The 5,724-nt window shown below is 39.1% G+C and overlaps 1 long non-coding RNA gene across 2 annotated transcripts; it reads right to left on the bottom strand.

Annotated features, from left to right (window-relative positions):
- Positions 1-1,534: 1,534 nt before the first annotated feature.
- Positions 1,535-4,830, bottom strand: LOC140845069 (uncharacterized). 2 transcript variants are annotated; one of them, XR_012123708.1, is made up of 3 exons: positions 4,731-4,801; positions 3,705-3,783; positions 1,535-1,728 (listed from the first exon to the last, which is right to left on the bottom strand). It is a non-coding gene; the product is annotated as an uncharacterized lncRNA (long non-coding RNA). The 2 variants fall into 2 exon arrangements; XR_012123707.1 differs by lacking the exon at positions 3,705-3,783 and having other exon boundaries at positions 4,735-4,830.
- Between the last annotated feature and the right edge of the window lie 894 nt (positions 4,831-5,724).

The following is a 5,724-nucleotide window of genomic DNA, read 5'->3' as shown; positions in this document are numbered from 1 at the left end:
CTCCCTCACTGCCACCAGCAGTACAGAGTACAGGAGAATGGTAGGACAACTTGGTGATTGTTGATATTTATTTTGTTATATTATTTTATTTTAATATTTTTGTTATTATATGTATCGGTATAATATTCCCCTCATTGGGTATAGGATCACTTTTTAATTCATAGTTTTTATTCTCAAAGTACCTAGCTCACGGGAGATGCTTGTAACTTTTTGATTGATTTTGTTAGTAGCGGAATAAGCTACTTCTGATCAAATGTCAACTAGTTTTCTCCTTTCACCAACACCTCCCTACAGAGGATCATATCCATTTGTATCATTGGTGGGATTTCTCTTCTTGTAAATATTTTGAGTCAAACCTCGGTAGACTACAGTGGATGGGTAAGAGATCAGAAGGCCCATTTTCCAATAAATCTGTCCAAGAATTAAGCAGTGGAACCCTTGACATTTTAAAATTCACAGAATATTATTCAGACTTAAAAAAAATGGAAATCCTGCCATTTGCAACAACATGGAAGAAGCTGGAGGACATTATGCTACATGAAATAAACCAGACACTGAACAACAAATACTTCATGATTCCACTTACATGTAGAATCTAAAAGAGTCAAACTCATAAAAGAAGAGATAGCATAGTGGCTTCCAGGGGGCCAGGGAAGAGGGGAAAAGGAAGATGCTGGTTAATGGGTACAAAGTTTCAGTTTCTAAGGTTCTAATGTACAGCAATATAGTCATATTGTTAACAATAATATATTGCATACTTGAGATTTGCTAGGAAGGTAAATCATAAATGTTCTTACCACAAGAAAAAAGACAAAGAAAATGTTAACTATGTGAAGTAACAGATACGTTAATTAACTTGATTATGGCCATTACCTCACAATGTATGCATATACCAAAACATCAGGTTGTATGCTTTAAATACACACAATGTTTATCTGTCAATTATACATCAATAAAGATGGGGGAAAATCATATGCACACACACACACATAGTCACATAAAAAACTGTGAAGGAAAAACTCACTGGATAATTAGCAGAGAAACCTCAGAGAGCACTTGACATTTTAGTGTTAGACGATTCACACGATACACATTAAGAGCTTGAAGTAGAAAAATATTAAACCAGCAGATCAGTCAGTCTGTCCATACTTGTTGCCAATGTTTACTTCAGTTCCGGTAACCCAGTAGGCCAGGGTGTTTTTCTTTTCAGTAGATTGAAGATGAGTAACAGCTGCAGCTTGTGTTGATACTTGTTGAACCAAGCTCAGAAACATCAGCCTAAAGTGACCAAGACCCGGAGGGGATTGGGTGCTGGACAACCTCAGATTCTGACTCATCTGAGACTCAGCATAGAGATGAAGCAAAAGGCCGTCACCTCCCACCCCTCCTAATTTTCAGAGGATGAAAATGGCATCTAGTATAACACTATACCCCTGGGTATCGAAATACAGAAAAAAAAACATTTATTTTCGGGGGAGGGAGGGTGAAACTTATGGAAATAATCAACAGAATAAAATATCTCAAGAGAACTGTAGGCAGTTGCAATTGCTTTGGGCACTTTTATTTCTGCATCTTGGCACCACATTTGAGAAGAAGGGTTTAGATTCCAAGGAGAGGAGTAGAATTGCTTCTGGCAGCAGCCACGAGGGTTGTCACCATCCTTGAGGAAATGATGGTGGAGGAGGAAATGCTAGTCCCAGAAAGAGTTTTCTGTCTACGATACAGTGGCTGCAAGGTGAACACAGAGCACGGGAGGGTGAGGGGGGCAACAACAGAAGTCATTGTTCTGAGAATATTCTCCAAAAGTGGCATCTTCTAAACAGTTTGTTCAGATATCATACTGTGAGGTTGGTGGAAGTATGATGAAAAAAAGTGTAGAAAAGACAGTGATAGAAGAAACTGACACTCACAGAAAAGGAAAAGATAAGGCTTCTTATCTCCGAACCTAGTTCCCATCTGCCCCAGCTTTCCTTAGTTCTCCCTATTCACAATATAGTAAAGGAGAAAAACACAGAGTAGATAATTATAAGGCCAACGTGGTCACCCCAGTGATCCAGAGTGGGGCACCAAGGGGAGAGAGAGGGATGAGCATCAGCGATTAAGAGAAGACCTTCAGAATTAGGGATAATGTAGATAGGACTTCAATGATGAGTAAAAGGTAGGACACTATTAGATTCTATTTATCACTATTTATCAAGCAGATAGATCCCTGCAAGCAGGTGTTGGCTAACAGGTACAAAGTTTCAGGTTCTGAAGGCTGTGGGCCAAAGGGATGTACACCTGTGGTTATTTCCCAACCTTGACAAGGCCAGGTGAAATTGCATTTGTAGAAGCAGAACCCAGTTCTCTCCTTTTTAAGACATCAGAATAAACTCAGAATTTACCACCAACATATTTCTGTTGATTTGAAGAATAAGCTTTGTAGGGAACTATCTCTGAGTTTTCTGCCTTCCAAGAAAATGTTGCAGATGTGGACCATCTTGAAGAAGGGCAAAGATCAAAGTATTTTTGGAACATATTACAGAGAAAATCAATTTACTGAGGCAATGAAGGCTGAAGAAGTTAGAAAAACTAATAGAATCAGCAATAGACTCTAAGACCTAAAGATGCTCTGCTGTTGGCATGATCTTAACAGAGCCCTTGTACAACATGGTTAAAAGACCAAATCATGTGTCAAAGCTGGCTCTGGTATGTGCAGGCGGTCCCCACCATGGTGGCCCTAAATAAAGTCTTGTTTCATCAAAGTATTTCAGATATTATCAACAAAAGTTCCAGGAACTCTGTTACCAATTTCTGTGAGACAACGTGATTTCAAATTTTTATTGTATTCTGTCTCCAGCCAATTATTTTATGTCTATGAGCCCCAATTTCTTCATCTATGAAATGAAAAGTGTTAACTAAATTATTTCAAACATACCATTTCTCTTTTAATACTCAACAAGATCTATAATCTCTTTCAGACATACTGCCTTGATTTTTATAAAACAAAAAAGTTAATTATACAAGTAATTCAGGAATATGTTTTCTTTGTAAAATAAATAAATAATAAAATTAAACTCAACTTTATCACTCCCAATCCCAGTTCCTCTTCATCTCTTCTATCACCAATATTAGGTAGCTAATTATTTAAAGTGGTTTTTTTACATGTATTTGCTCATGGAAAATCTGTAACCCTGTTTTATTTGTGTATCTCCACAAATAAACATATCATTTTGTGGTTTGCTTCTCATTCATTCCACAACATTCATGAAGATCTTCCCACATCAGTGAGTATAGATCTACCTTATTCCACGGATGTACCAGCATAGTGCACATGATGTACCATCATGCTTTTAGTCATAATCACATTAATGAACATTTATTTGTTCTAATTAACAACTTTAACAATGCCTCCTTGTGTGCACATGGTAATGTATGCTGGAGTAGATGGTGCAAATTTAATTTGAGGACTCATAGATATGAATCTTTTAAATTTTAGTAAATACCCATTTATCCTCCAAAGTGACTATACCACCTGAAACTAGTAGTTCACAACTCCCTCTTATGGAGAAAACACTTGCTCATCTCAAACTTTAAAAATTTTTGCCACCTGGGTGGATGGACAGTGGCGTCTCTTATGATCCTGCTTACTGGTGACACTGAGCATCTTTTCACATATTACCTCTTTGATTGCATTTTACATATGGTGTCCAGTCAGGGCTTACCGGATATGGTGTTCAAATCCCATCTCTGATATTTCCTGACTGTCCAATCATTCACTCTCTGTGCCCCCAGTTTCCTCGCCTGTAAAAAGAGACTAAAGATGCCTGTTCTGTCTGCCTCGACAGCAAGAATTGATTGAATCCTTCCTGAGTACCCTTCTAGGGCCAAGTTGTTAAGGGCCCACTGTGTTGGGCAGAGCATGATCAGAGCAGGGAAATCACTGGCAGTGATACAAAACAAGAGATTTATTACAGTAATTTGACCTTACACAATTATAGGTGATGATTAAACAGTCCATGGAAGGCTGCTGTATCTGGCACTGGCCCTGAAGGCACTTGAGAAAGAAAGATAGAAGGGCAGTGGGACAGGGCAAGGACAAACTGGACCCCCTGACAGTGAGCTGCAACCAGTGAGGATGAACTGAAACCCACACTGCTGTCCCTACAAATTCAAATTAAATGATGTGACTCTGGCACCTTTCATCACAGAGTGAAATACACACTTGGTGAAGAAGTTGAAGAAGCTGAAAGATAACACAGTGGGCCTGGGGATGCTACCAGCAAGGTAGAGAAGCAGCTACACATAAGAGTTGTGGCAGGACCAGAGCTCATCTACAAGCTCCTGGGCAAAAAGAACACCACACATGTCACTTCCACCTCCCACACCCCGCGGTCCCTGCCAGTACGGAGCTATGCAGATGGGGAATGCTGGGAAATGTTGTTCCACCTCAGCTCAGCACAGGCTACCAATCTAGGACAGCAACAGCAGAGATCAGTGACAAACATGAAATGTGTTAGTTGCAAACCCATTATCAAACAGATCTGTGCACATCCTGGCCATTCCATTTGATGGGCTGCCCTTATCCATGAAGAGTAAGATCAAGGGAAAGAGGGGGTCAATTTTCTATGCCTTAGCAGGTCAAAAGAAAAATAAGCTTTTGTAAGGAAAGAGTCTGATAACAGAGGCAGAAATGAAATCTGGGAATCTATATGCTACTTTATGAGGAGGCAGAAGAAAGCTGAACTTACTTGCCTTTCCCGTAGATCCCAGTCACGCCTAAGTACCGAGAGAATCCAACCTCACAGATTTCCCCTGTTGCCAAGTGAAGCAAATCTTTGTCTCTTGGAACAGACCTGTTTTACAGGAAAAGAATTAAAAAGTGAGGACCATATAAGTACTACACTAATTATGAGCTGGAATGTGTCAGCTGAAATGAGTTATAAGCTGGCCAAGGCCTGCACGCTGTAGTTGGATATTTAATAAAGTTCGGGCATGAAGCCGCCAGTATTCCTGGAGGCTCGCCACCTTTTATGATGGTGGCGCCTGGCAACACACTTGTAGTTAAGGGTTTGTCAGCCTTTCCATTAGAAACTCCAGCTTTTCAGGACTCTTTAAATCTCCTCTTAAAATCACATAAATTAGAAACGTGTCCATAGCTTGTCCAAAATGAGGCTGTTTTGGTGTGGGTAGCACTGTTATTGTTTTCTTTATCAGATTTGAAGAGTTTCCAACTGGTTCTACCATTTAGGGTACCCAAAACAAGAAGAACAAAACAGAAAAGTCAAAGTTAATAGACAGGTCATCTGTTTGGTTCCAGTTTTTTCTACAGAAATAACCTGCTCTTTCCTTTTCCTGTCTAGAGTCATACTGAAAAAAGGAAAACATACCTCAGGCAAAGTGTTTTGTTCAGAAGGTGAAATCTGTCTTTAGCTAAGTCAAAAGATTGCTAAACATGGAGAAATGTAGCTTTCCACTTCTTAGCTTGGTATGAGATCATCAGCCGGTGACACAAAAGACACCAGTAAACAGTTTTATGATCAATATATGTTCTTAAGAAGCAACCTTCCATTGGAAAAATCGCATACACAATTCAGGAATATTGGATTAAACAGGAGAACTTGCAATAATTCCTCATTTCGAGTGTAAAATACATCATGAATTATATATATAAATGAATAATGAATTATACCCATGGATATAAATTAAATATACATATATATTTGAAGGAAAGAGGAAGTGACT

The sequence above is a fragment of the Manis javanica genome, chromosome 2, assembly GCF_040802235.1.
Source record: "Manis javanica isolate MJ-LG chromosome 2, MJ_LKY, whole genome shotgun sequence".
Classification (NCBI taxonomy): Eukaryota; Metazoa; Chordata; class Mammalia; order Pholidota; family Manidae; genus Manis; species Manis javanica.
This window is presented reverse-complemented; position numbering and strand designations above follow the sequence as displayed.